This window comes from Triturus cristatus, chromosome 2_1 (assembly GCF_964204655.1).
Source record: "Triturus cristatus chromosome 2_1, aTriCri1.1, whole genome shotgun sequence".
Classification (NCBI taxonomy): Eukaryota; Metazoa; Chordata; class Amphibia; order Caudata; family Salamandridae; genus Triturus; species Triturus cristatus.
Genome location: NC_140581.1, coordinates 1,023,153,197 through 1,023,165,845, shown reverse-complemented (window position 1 = coordinate 1,023,165,845; position 12,649 = coordinate 1,023,153,197). Strand labels below are relative to the sequence as shown.

The following is a 12,649-nucleotide window of genomic DNA, read 5'->3' as shown; positions in this document are numbered from 1 at the left end:
GAAAAAAAATAAAATGTTTTTTTCACCCTTCGGGGTCCTTCAGGGACCCCCTGACAAAGGCTAGGGTGTCAGGAACTCTCTACCATGCCCCCTTTTCATGTTCTCCACCTTGCTTTTTCAATGCCACACACAAAATGGCGCTCGACACTTCCTGATTTCGACTGATTCGAATGTTGACTGACATCTAACCACCAATCAGAATTACGCTCGCGCACGGCACCGTGCGCACATGGTGCGCGCATATAGATATTTATGTACTTTTAACTGCAATTTTCTCAGGAACTACTGAACAGATTGACACCATATATGCAAAAGGCACATCCCTGACCTGAGGACTACCTCTTTGCCAAATTTCAAGTAATTCTGTTCAGCCGTTCGGGCTGTACCTTCGACTAAAGGTCCTATGGGAAAATGCATTGGGGAAAACGCGTTTTGGGACCCCCCTTTTTTCTCAGCCCCCGCTTGACGAATCACCCCGAGACTTTCAGGGTAGGAGCTGAGCGGAGCGTCCCATTAGTTTTGAAAATTTCACGAAGATAAGTCAACCGGCGCCAAAGTTATTCAAAATAGAATTTTCAGATTTCCTATGGGAACTCAGTCCTAACTATAACTATCTACTATATATATATGCGCCAAGGAGTATTCAAGAATGAGTGGGTGTACAAGTGTCTGAATGGATGATTTAGTAGGTGCGTGACTGACTGTATAAGTGAGTGATTAAATGTGTCTTACTGAATGCATGGGTTAGTGACTGATACAGACATACACACAGTTTAGTTTGTCAGTTGGTGTGTAAGGGGTTGCATGGGATGGTGAGTAGCTAAATGAGTGTCTATATGGGTTATTGATTGGTTGTCTGAGTATCTGTATGGGTGCCTGAGTGTCTGTGTGGGTGGGTGAGGGGGGTGTGACTTTGTGCATAGTTTGTGAGTGGGTGATTCACTGGGTGTATGGGTTCAAGAGTACATCTGTTAAGGGCTCTATGGGTGGGTGAGTGTATGTATGGGTGTGTTGGTGAGTGTTTAGATGTCTCGGCGGTACATGTGTGAGTAACTACATATGTGAAAGGCAGTATATGTGAGTGCTGGAGTATATAAATGACTATATGTGAGAGAGAGTGGTTGTGAGAGTGGCTGTATGGATGAGTGTGTGCTTGTATTAGTTATTGTATGAGTGTAAGTATGTGTTAGTATATGTTTGAATAAGTGAGGTGGTGTGTGTATAACTGTATAGATGAGTAAATGGAAGTGTGATTGATTCTTTGCATGACTGACTAGGTGTGTGAGTAACTCTATGGATGAGTGGTGGTGTGTGAGTATCTGTATAGGTATGTGAGTGCATATGATAGTGCTGTATTGTTGGTTGACTGCATGTATGAGTGACTGTATGGGTGAATGAGTGGATGTGTGTGTAGACCTAGGAATCAGTGAGTGGGTATGTACTAACTGGCATTGGTGCGTCTATTGTTTCGAAAATGGTAGTCTGTATTTTAGAGTGGGTGTATCAAAGGTTATATTAGGGTATGAGGAGGTGCATCAGATTATCACGTGGATGATGTCATCAGTGATGTCATTTGAGAGGTCATCAGTGATGTCTTCAGTGATGTCCCTGACCATGTCATGAATGATGTAATATGTGACGTCATAAGCAGTGCATTGAGGGGACGTGAGTATAGTTAGTTGAACTAACTATAACGGCCGAATTTCTCTGGTTTTGTAGAGTGAAATGTCTAACTAACTATAACGTCCCTGAAACCTGTGTTTTTTTCAGTGAATTTCTAAGGTTTTTTAAATGCTAATTTCTAACTATAACGTCCCTGAAACCTATGGTTTTTTCACTGAATTTCAAAGGTTTTTTAAATGATAATTTCTAACTATGCCTACAGAGGTAGGACATGTGCAGAAAGGCGCTGAAAAAACCAAGAGAAATGCAGAAAGAGGCAACAGAAGTCCGGAAACACGAAGATCAGTGCAGAAACAAGCAAGAGATGTGCACAAAGAACCAACAGAAGAGCAGAAAGAGGCCTTGTTGCAAAGTCATCCTGTGCCCCCAACGTTTTGCTGACGGGTACTGGTGGTAACTGACTCTGACTAACCAGGCCTAGAGCCAGTGCTATGCTAAAACACACTTAGAATACAGTGAAAAAACCTACATACACTAGGGAATAATTTGCGCTGGGGTACTCCTGTGATTGCATGACCTCCTCTGTAAGGCCCTAGTACATAATAGGGCAGAGGGACATAATAGGGCAGAGGTATTAAAACTACCTCTAAGTCAGAGGTGCAGAAAGATGCTTCTTTAAGTAGTAGTCATGTTTGCAGAGTGGTGGGGAAAGGGTGCTGGGCCTCCGACCAGCACTCAGGAATTCCGCTGCATAGGACTTAGAGGAGGTACCAAGAGGGCTTCTTGGCCCCCAAGGTCCCTCAGGAGTAAATTGGACCCCATCCCGTAGTCTGCCAGGAGGTGCGTTTGCAGAGTGGTGGAGAAAGGGGGGCATGTCCTCTTTAGACATCTTAGCAATCCTACTGTGTGGGACTTACTACAGGTAACAAGAGGGGTAGTTGGCCCCCAACAACAACCTTGGGGGCCAACTATCCCTCCTATTACCTCCAGTAAGTCCCACACAGCAGGATTGCTAAGTTCTCATAACAGGCCATGCCCCCTTTTCTCAACACTCTGCAAACGTGCTCCCTGGCACACTCTTGGATGGGGGATTGAAGTCTCCTTCGCTGCTGGGGGTCCTTTAGGGACCAACTGGCCTACCTCTTACCTCCAGTAAGCCCCACACAGTGGGATTGCTGAGAGGTGGGCACAGGCCACGCCCCTTCCTCCACCACTCTACAAACGCACCCCCTGACGCATTGTAAGTTGGGGGATTAAGTCCCTTTGAATACTGAGGGTCCCTGAGGTCCTCAGGACACAATAGGAACTTATTGTCCTACCAGCAGTGCGCCACGAGTCACGTTTGTAGAGTGGTGTAAAAAGGGGCATGGCCTCGGACCACCTCTCTGCAAGCCAGTTGTCTGGCGCGTACTGGAGGTACCCGGTGGGCTAGTTGGCCATTTAAAAAAAAAAAAAAAGAAAGGGGAGGCGGGCCGCGTGACTCCGCCTCCCGGGCCACTTCTGGCCCCAGGGACCCCATCTCCCGGGGCTGGCCCTTTGCGTTGGGGACTGTGGGAGGGAGCCCAATGCCCCCACGGTCCCGCCGGCTCCCCGTCTCTTACGGGAGCCGGCATTGCTTTTGCATAAGGGAAGCTGATGACATGCAGCTCCCCTTGTGCAAAAGCAATTCTGCTTCGGTTTTTGGAAGCCAGAGCAGGTTTCCTCTGCTTCCAAAAACCGAAGCAGAGTTTACTATGGCAGCTCCCGCCCTGCCATAGCAAACAGCAATGTCCCGGGGGTGGGCACCCAGGGACATTGCAGGAGCCGACCCTGGGGGGTGGTGGTCCCCAGGGCCATCAAGGGCTCAATGAGGGGGGCCGCACGGCCCCCTTCCCAACGTTTGCAAAGCCCCGGGAAACCGGGGGTCCGTAATGGACCCTCGTAATTACATACAGAGTGCCCCGGGGAGGTGGGGGTCCCCGGGGCAGTGTGGGGGGCTCGAGCCCCCACACAATTATTTATTACAGCCCCGGGGAGCTGGCGGTCTCCGGGGCTTGTGGGGGCCCGCGAGGCCCCCCACCCTTATTTCATATTGCCCCGGGAAGGGGGCAGTCCCCGGGTTTTGGGGGGGCCCGCAAGGCCCCCACCTCGTATTGCATAATGCCCCGGGGAGGTGGTGGTCCCCAGGACTGCAGGGGGGCCGCATGCCCCCTGCACATCATAAATAAAGCCCCGGGGAGGTGGTGTTCCCCGGGGCTGTGGGGGCCCCCACAACTTAATTTGACATGCTCCCGGGACCTGGCCCACCCAGGGGCTTAAATACAACGAAGCGCGGGAGCCCGCACTTCGTTTTTTAAAATTTTGTCTCCAGATTCGCGCACCCAGCGCAAATTTGGCTGATTTTCTTTTTTTTTTAAATGCTTTTTGTGGGCCTGGGGGTCCTTTTGGGACCCCCTGAGCAGGCCAAGGGGGTCAGGGTATTTGTACCCTGCCCCCTTTTCTTGTTTTCACCTTTCTTCCTGGTTTGTAGTGTTGGCAGTCAATCAGAAGTCAGCTCGTGCTCGGGAGTCGTGACTCCTCCTCGGTGCTCATATATCGAGACTTTTCTTTTTCTAACTTCTCCGGAACTACTGAACGGATTTACACCAGTTTAAAAAAAAAGGGCGCTTTCTGAACCAAGACCTACCCTTTTGCCAAATTTGGTGTAATTCCGTTCAGCAGTTTGGGCTGTAGCTTTGTCTAAATTTCCCATGGAAATTACCATGGGGAAAACGTGTTTTGGGACCCCCCCCTTTTTTCTCGGCCCCCACTTGACGAATCACCCCAAAACTTTCAACTGTTTGGACATTACAGTCTTGCAACAAGCCCCATTTGCTACAGCAACCCATTGGGGTAAGAATTCTTCTTGGGGTCTAAGGCGGCCGCTTCCAACAAAGAATTGTAATATATGAACTCACTATTCCAGCATGCACCTTGCAGGATACGCCCACTATGGAATAGAGAATGCTGGGTATAAAGAGCTGCGGTATGCTGCCTGTCCTCATTGCCAACACCTGTGAGCAATGGCGCGAGGACGCCCGAAACACGTAAGGAAAATGTCGGCGAGATAAATGCTGGGCATATGAAGTTTGGTTAGCAGGGCTGCCTTACAGAATAAAGAATTGATACAACGCATGTTGGCTCTCCAAGTTGGGTGCTTTTTCTTGGATATTTAATTGCGGCCTTACCCGGGTCGCGGAGAGCCCTCCTGCGGATGTGCGGGTCCGAACGCAGTTATTCTAACAGCGTAACACGGAGCGCTGTATCCACTGTTTGGACATTACAGTCTTGCAACAAGCCCCATTTGCTACAGCAACCCATTGGGGTAAGAATTCTTCTTGGGGTCTAAGGCGGCCGCTTCCAAAAAAGAATTGTAATATATGAACTCACTATTCCAGCATGCACATTGCAGGATACGCCCACTATGGAATAGAGAATGCTGGGTATAAAGAGCTGCGGTATGCTGCCTGTCCTCATTGCCAACACCTGTGAGCAAGGGCGCGAGGGCAACCGAAACGTGTAAGGAAAATGTCAGCGAGATAAATGCTGGGCATATGAAGTTTGGTTAGCAGGGCTGCCTTACAGAATAAAGAATTGATACAACGCATGTTGGCTCTCCAAGTTGTGTGCTTTTTCTTGGATATTTAATTGCGGCCTTACCCGGGTCGCGGAGAGCCCTCCCGCGGATGTGCGGGTCCGAACGCAGTTATTTTAACAGCGTAACACGGCGCGCTGTATCCACTGTTTGGACATTACAGTCTTGCAACAAGCCCCATGTGCTACAGCAACCCATTGGGGTAAGAATTCTTCTTGGGGTCTAAGGCGGCCGCTTCCAACAAAGAATTGTAATATATGAACTCACTATTCCAGCATGCACCTTGCAGGATACGCCCACTATGGAATAGAGAATGCTGGGTATAAAGAGCTGCGGTATGCTGCCTGTCCTCATTGCCAACACCTGTGAGCAAGGGCGCGAGGACGCCCGAAACGCGTAAGGAAAATGTCGGCGAGTTAAATGCTGGGCATATGAAGTTTGGTTAGCAGGGCTGCCTTACAGAATAAAGAATTGATACAACGCATGTTGGCTCTCCAAGTTGGGTGCTTTTTCTTGGATATTTAATTGTGGCCTTACCCGGGTCGCGGAGAGCCCTCCCGCAGATGTGTGGGTCCGAACGCAGTTATTCTAACAGCGTAACACGGAGCGCTGTATCCACTGTTTGGACATTACAGTCTTGCAACAAGCCCCATTTGCTACAGCAACCCATTGGGGTAAGAATTCTTCTTGGGGTCTAAGGCGGCCTCTTCCAACAAAGAATTGTAATATATGAACTCACTATTCCAGCATGCACCTTGCAGGATACGCCCACTATGGAATAGAGAATGCTGGGTATAAAGAGCTGCGGTATGCTGCCTGTCCTCATTGCCAACACCTGTGAGCAAGGGCGCGAGGACGCCCGAAACGCGTAAGGAAAATGTCGGCGAGATAAATGCTGGGCATATGAAGTTTGGTTAGCAGGGCTGCCTTACAGAATAAAGAATTGATACAACGCATGTTGGGTGCTTTTTCTTGGACATATATATATATTTGTTTTTGGCTTGGGGAGTGGCATAGGGTGATAAGGGTAGTTTTATGGTTTAGGGGTGAGTAGTGGTACATTATGGTAAGGGTAATTTTAGAGTTTAGGTGTGGGTAGCGTTAAAGGGTGTTAAGGGAAGTTTTAGGATTTAGGGGTACATTGTGGTAAGTTTCATTTTCTGGTACAGGGGTGGGTAGTGTTGAAGGGTGGTTAAGGTAATTTTAGAGTTTAGGGGTGGGTAGTGCTAAAGTCAGGTTACAAGTAAAATGTAACAAAGGGGGATTTTGGGGGGATTTCCCCAATAAAAAATACATTTAAGATTCAAATAAAATTATACATATATTAGAGACAAGAGCAGATGGGACCCTTGAGCTGCTGTTTACTGCAGGCTCCATCACCAGTGGCCTACGACATGTACTATTTTATATAGGGTACCTTATAAGGGCATTTTTCAAATACAATATAAGGTCTCCCTTACATGATGAGTCCAAAGCTAATCAGGAAAAAAACATTTGTATTATCTTTTTCTTACAAAAACAACACATGTGCAACAATGTGTGCATTGGGAAAAGGCTACTATTCTGACAACAAAACAACGTGCATTCATACGATTATGAAGAAGGGCAACACCCAGCATATTCAATTGCCAAACATAAATTAAAGTAACTGAGTTATCCAACTCTTTCTAAAGTGTTGCACGTAGTGGAAAGTGCATTCTAAGAGATCAATGGAATGCTTGCGCACATAAGTATCCAACAGAAAGGCATCCCAATAGAAAACTAAACAGTACTGTTAACTACTGCAACCTATCAGTTGACTTCCCAAAGAATTAAAACTTTTACCAGCATTAATAACTTTAAAAGCAGACAGAAGTGACCACAGAAACTACTGTCTGTTCAGACCCCTGGTCAAGCAGCAAGTGTTTGTTTGCATGCTATAAAGAAAACACCATGCTGTCTTCACAGATAATTAATAAATCTCAGCATTTGTAAAAGCAAAATGACAGCTATTGGCATTCCAGTGGAAGGCAAGCTGTGGCAGCTACTGAAGCGCGCCCTATGAAAAGCGACCTCTAAATACAACATACACTTTCATGCATAAGAATGTGACTCAAGACCCGTAGCAAAAACCAAAATATCTTCTGGTAAAACAGTCGGCATAATCTACAGAATACCTTACAGAAACCATACAGAGAGCAATGGGGAATAGAAGCATGCAAGGAAAGACAGCTTTAAAACATCCCTTCGCATGAAGTCCTTCACAAAAAAAGAAAAAAAGAGTTCCCAAAAGGTGAGCAGTCCTGGAAGAATTGAAGGAGCCAGTCAGGGAGGTGGTACACAGGCTATGCTTCATGGGAGGGACTAACTAAAGCTGGACAGCCTATAACAAATTGCTAGTGAACAGAAAGTGCGCATGACAAAAGGCAAAGCCAATGGTAAGCAATGGACTAAATGCATTTCTCTAATTAGTCTTTGCAACCAGACAGCTGAACTGTCTGGTAGGCTTCGACCTAAAAAGTAGGAGGACGATAATTTTCATATGTGACCTCCTTAATGGCGAATTCTGTGCCTCCTCCCATGTGACTTACCGTTAATCATCTAACATTTAGGAAGATTCTTAACATTTACCTGTTTACATTTTGATTTCATTTGGTTAGGACAGTCACAGCGCCAGAAAACCGTGTTGACACTACGTGCACTACAAAACATTATAACATAACATATTCCATCCATTTTTCAAGCTGCAAACTTATGCGTCTCCTGCTAAAGCATACACCTGTCGGCGTCTTACCTTGTGAACTTGTTTTCAGAAGTCTAACCAGTATAAGATGTCGATTTTTCATGAGAGGAAGAGAATGGAAATGAATTTATGAGTATTACAATACAACTGCGCAATTTCCGGCGTAGGTGTGTAACATTTGAGACTGCTGGATGTTTACACCTAAATTTCTGACACCATAAAACCCACAACCGCAGTGTTGGGTGTTTTAAAAAACAAGTGGAAATAAACCGAGTTAGTTTCAAATTAAGTTTCTTCTAATTGCCAAAAAATGAGTAAAGAAAGCAATTAAAGAGTTTTAAATTGAGTAGAGCAACTTCAGTTGGTGCTATTTTCTGCTGAAAATATATGTAGAATAGCTGTTGCATGAAATGTTCATTCACTACAACATAACGTGATGTAACATAGCATAGCATTAAATATGAATCTAAGAGATAACATTGTCTAAAACAGAACAGAATAACAAATAATATCACATAAAACACAAAACAATACATTACATAACGCGTTGCATAACAAAAAGGACAAAACACATTATATAAAGCTAATTGTGTAATACAGTTTGCATTATTTTATACTGTAGATCTATATCAGTGCCTAATTTAAATGGTCTGTGCAAGTAAACAGAAGGAGGTGGGTGAGTGTTTCAAACAACACGAATTAAGGGTGATACGGAAAAATCAGGAAAACAGGAATTTTACCAAGTGCACGTCGATTTTAGAGAGTGGAACAGATGCCACTTTAAAATGGAGACTTTGGACATTTAGATCCCTAACGGTGGTCTGTCAGTCCTCCGCCAGCCCAAAGGAGAATCATCTGCCATATTCTGAGATCCTCACAGTATTGTCAAGGAATTCTCTTCACCAAATGCACTCCTGCATGAACAGGATCTTTTTCAATAAAACTGTCATGCTGGTCGGCGGGCCATCATGCCCTGATGACCTATTGTCATTGTTTTGAATTCCAAAAACAAAGTCAAAAGCAGGGTTTGTTTCTGAGATGGAAATAAATGTCCCTGATGTGTAGGAAGATTCCATCTTTTGTGTTGGGAGACGTTTTATTTTTCTTCTTTTCGTCCCCCATTCTTCTGTGCCTCGTGTGGTGGACCTGTACATGAAAGATCAAGATGGGAATGCCTGCATTAAATGCTGTGGACCTTCTGATGCTGTAACCCTGGAGGCCCAGTGGTGGATAGGCCATCAAGAAAGGGTTTCTAATTCAGCTTGACGGATCACCAGTAGCTGAGATTGATTCAAGCATTCCTTCCTTTATTTTGTTGCTTGTTGGTTCACTGTATTCATGAGTGAAGAAGATGGGGCGTGCAAGCCAGAAGCTGCATTTACCCCTGAGCCCCATTCTCAACACTGCCTTTCAAAGGATTGCGTTGATGTTCTGCATCCAATGAGATTGCTATTGCAGCGAGCAGTGTTCGGCTCATGTGGGTGTTGTCAGCCTGCCCCTACCAACACTGCTACTTCACGGAGACAGAACACACAGGCCAGGGAGAGCAACATTAGACTGCAAACTGTGTGTGAGTACCTACCGGTGCAAGAACAACAGAATGTAAATCGTTGAATCTATAGAAAGGCACCAAGGTTAGAGAGAGAGAGAGGACCTGGATGCGTCAAAATACTTACAGCCAGATGAATTCATCCTGGGAAGGAGCTAGAGATACAAGGCCTGTTTCTCAAAGACTTTACTGTGACACACTCTTGAAGTACTTCCGAATTCCAGGATTAACCAGGGAGAAAACCAGTACTACAAGAGTGGTAGTACGTATTCACACACAAATCTTTATGAATAAAGCCCACTATATTTTCACATTATGTGGAAGAAAATTATTGGGACATTACATTGTCAGTCTTGATGTGATGAAGATGCAATCATGACCCCCTGATTCTTTGAAGATGAGTTTAAAGCCTTTTCATGTAGACATGACCTGGCTTGAAATTAGTCGACACTGAAGAAAAAGGAGCTAATGATCGAAAAATATTGAAAATATATTCAATCAATCAAGCAATCAATCAATCAATCAAATAATGAATCAAACATTTGTAAAGCGCACTACTCACCCGTGAGGGTCTAAAGGCGCTGAGGGGGGGGCGGGGGGCTGCTACTGCTCGAATAGCCAGGTCTTGAGAAGCCTCCTAAAGGTTAGTAGTTCCTGGGTCTGCCGTAGGAGGATGGGGAGGGTGTTCCAGGTCTTGGCGGCGAGGTGGGAGAATGATCTGCCACCGGTGGTCGCTCTTCAGATGTGGGGGACGGGGGCGAGGGTGAGGTCGGCGGAGTGAAGCTGTCGGTTCGGGGTGTAGAAGGTGAGTTGTCTGTTGGAGTAAGCTGGTCTGGTGTTGTGGAGTGCCTTGTGTGCGTGGGTGAAGAGCTTGAAGGTGATCCTCTTGTTGACGGGAAGCCAGTGCAGGTCTCTCAGGTGTGGTATGATGTGGCTGTGGCGAGGGATGTCGAGGATCAGGCATGCAGAGGCGTTCTGTATGCGTTGTAGTCGTTTCAGGAGTTTGGCCGAGGCTCCTGCGTAGAGGGCGTTTCCGTAGTCCAGCCTGCTGCTGACGAGAGCCTGGGTGACCGTTCTTCTTGTTTCGGTGGGGATCCACCTGTAGATCTTGCGGAGCATGCGGAGGGTGTTGAAGCAGGAGGACGAGACGATGTTGACTTGCTTGGTCATGGAGAGTGTTGAGTCGAGGATAAACCTCAGGTTGCTGTGTGGTCGGTGGGCGTCGGTACTGCTCCCAGTGGGGAAGGCCACCAGGAGTCGTCCCAGGCTGAGGGGGTGGGGCTGAGGATGAGGCCCTCTGTCTTGTCTGAGTTCAGCTTCAGACAGCTGTTCTTCATCCCCTCGGCGACGGCTTTCATTCCTTCGTGGAGGTTGGTTTTGGCGGTGAGGGGGTCCTTGGTGAGGGAGAGGATCAGCTGGGTGTCGTCGGCGTAGGATATGATGTTGAGATCGTGCAGTCGGGCGACGTGGGAGAGCGGTGCCATGTAGACGTTGAGTAATGTCAGGCTGAGGCATGATCCTTGGGGTACGCCACAGATGATCTCGGAGGCTTCGGAACGGAAAGGGGGGAGGCGGATGCCCTGGGATCTGCCGGAGAGGAAGGAGGTTGTCCATTCCAGAGCCTTGTCTCGGATCCCTGCATTGTGGAGCCGTGTGCGTAGGGTGCGGTGTCAGACAGTGTCGAAGGCGGCTGATAGGGCCAGGAGGATGAGGGCCGTGGTTTCGCCGTTGTCCAGCAGGGCCCTGATGTCATCGGTGGCGGAGATGAGGGCAGTCTCGGTACTGTGGTTGCTGCGGAACCCAGACTGGGATGGGTCCAGGATGTTGCTCTCCTCGAGGTAGCGGGTCAGCTGTCTGTTGACGGTCTTCTTGATGACCTTCGCCAGGAATGGGAGCAGGGAGATGGGCCGGAAGTTCTTGAGGTCCCTCGGATCCGCCTTGGGTTTCTTGAGTAAGGCGTTGATCTCAGCGTGCTTCCAGCTCTCCGGGAAGGTCACGGTCTCGAAGGAGATGTTGATGGCCTTGCGGAGATGGGGTGCGATGGTGGGCTGGCTTTGTTGAAGATGTGGTGTGGGCATGGGTTTGACAGAGAGCCGGAGTGGATGGTGTTCATGATTTTGATGGTGTCATCGTAGTTTATGTAGGTCCAGGCGAGCAGGGTATCGATGTGGGTGGTGGCCGCGGGGTCTGAGGTGTCGGTGGGTGTCGGGGCGGTCAGGTTGTTGAAGCTGTCGTGGATGTCTGTGATCTTGCGATGGAAGAAGGTGGCAAGGGAGTCGCACAGGTCTTGCGATGGTGGGATGTCGTTGGTTTTGGAGCTGGGGTTGGAGAGTTCCTTTACAATGTTGAAGAGCTCTTTGCTGTTGTGCGTGTTGTTGTCACGTCGGTCCTTCAAGGAGGCCCTTTTGGCGGATCTGATGAGGTGATGGTGTCTACGGATGGCGTTCTTGTGGGCTGCGTAGCTGTCTGGTGTCTGTTCGCAGTGCCATTTCTTCTCTAGTGTACGGCAGGTTTGCTTGGAGGCCTGGAGGTCTGCGGTGAACAAGCTGGCTTTTTTGTTAGTGTGCCTGTTGGAGGGTTTCTTGATCGGGGCGAGAGTGCTTGCGCAGTTGTTGATCCAACGCCTGAGGTTGCGGGCAGCAGTGTCGGCGTCGGTGGGGTCGGCGGGTGGGCTTTGGGCGAGGGTGGTGTTTAGCTGGTCATCGGTGATTTTGATCCAGCTGTGGCGGGGGATCTGTTGTGTGAGGTGGTGCGTGGTGGGTTTACGGTAGGTGAAGTGGATGCAGCGATGGTCGGTCCAGTGGAGTTCGGTGGTGTGGCTGAAGGTGACGTGGGGGCTTGCGGAGAAGATGGGGTCAAGCGTGTGGCCGGCAGAGTGGGTGGGCGTTGTGACGAGCTGTCTGAGTCCGAGGTTGGCGAGGTTGTCAATCAGGGTGGTGGAGTTAGTGTCGTTGCTGTTCTCGAGGTGGAAGTTGAGGTGTCCGAGGAGGATGTAGTCAGTGGAGGCGATGGCGTGCGTGCTGAAGAAGTCGGCGATGGAGTCGCTGAACTGAGGCCAGGGTCCGGGGGGTCTGTAGACGAGAGTTCCTCTGAGGGTGGTGTTGGGATCAGTGTGGATCTGGAAGTGCAGGTGTTCGGAGGT

The 12,649-nt window shown here is 48.1% G+C and overlaps 1 protein-coding gene across 9 annotated transcripts in view; it reads right to left on the bottom strand.

Annotated features, from left to right (window-relative positions):
- The window catches only part of CD274 (CD274 molecule), a 326,061-nt gene that overhangs the window by 194,012 nt on the left and 119,400 nt on the right, over positions 1–12,649 (bottom strand). Inside the window, exon 1 of one of the 9 annotated variants that reach the window (XM_085635078.1) lies at positions 8,010–8,072. The exons of the other annotated variants lie outside the window; for them this stretch is intronic. The gene's annotated coding sequence lies outside the window, so the exon portion shown is untranslated. Of the gene's footprint in view, positions 1–8,009; positions 8,073–12,649 lie in introns of those variants that run through there. 9 annotated transcript variants of the gene reach the window in all.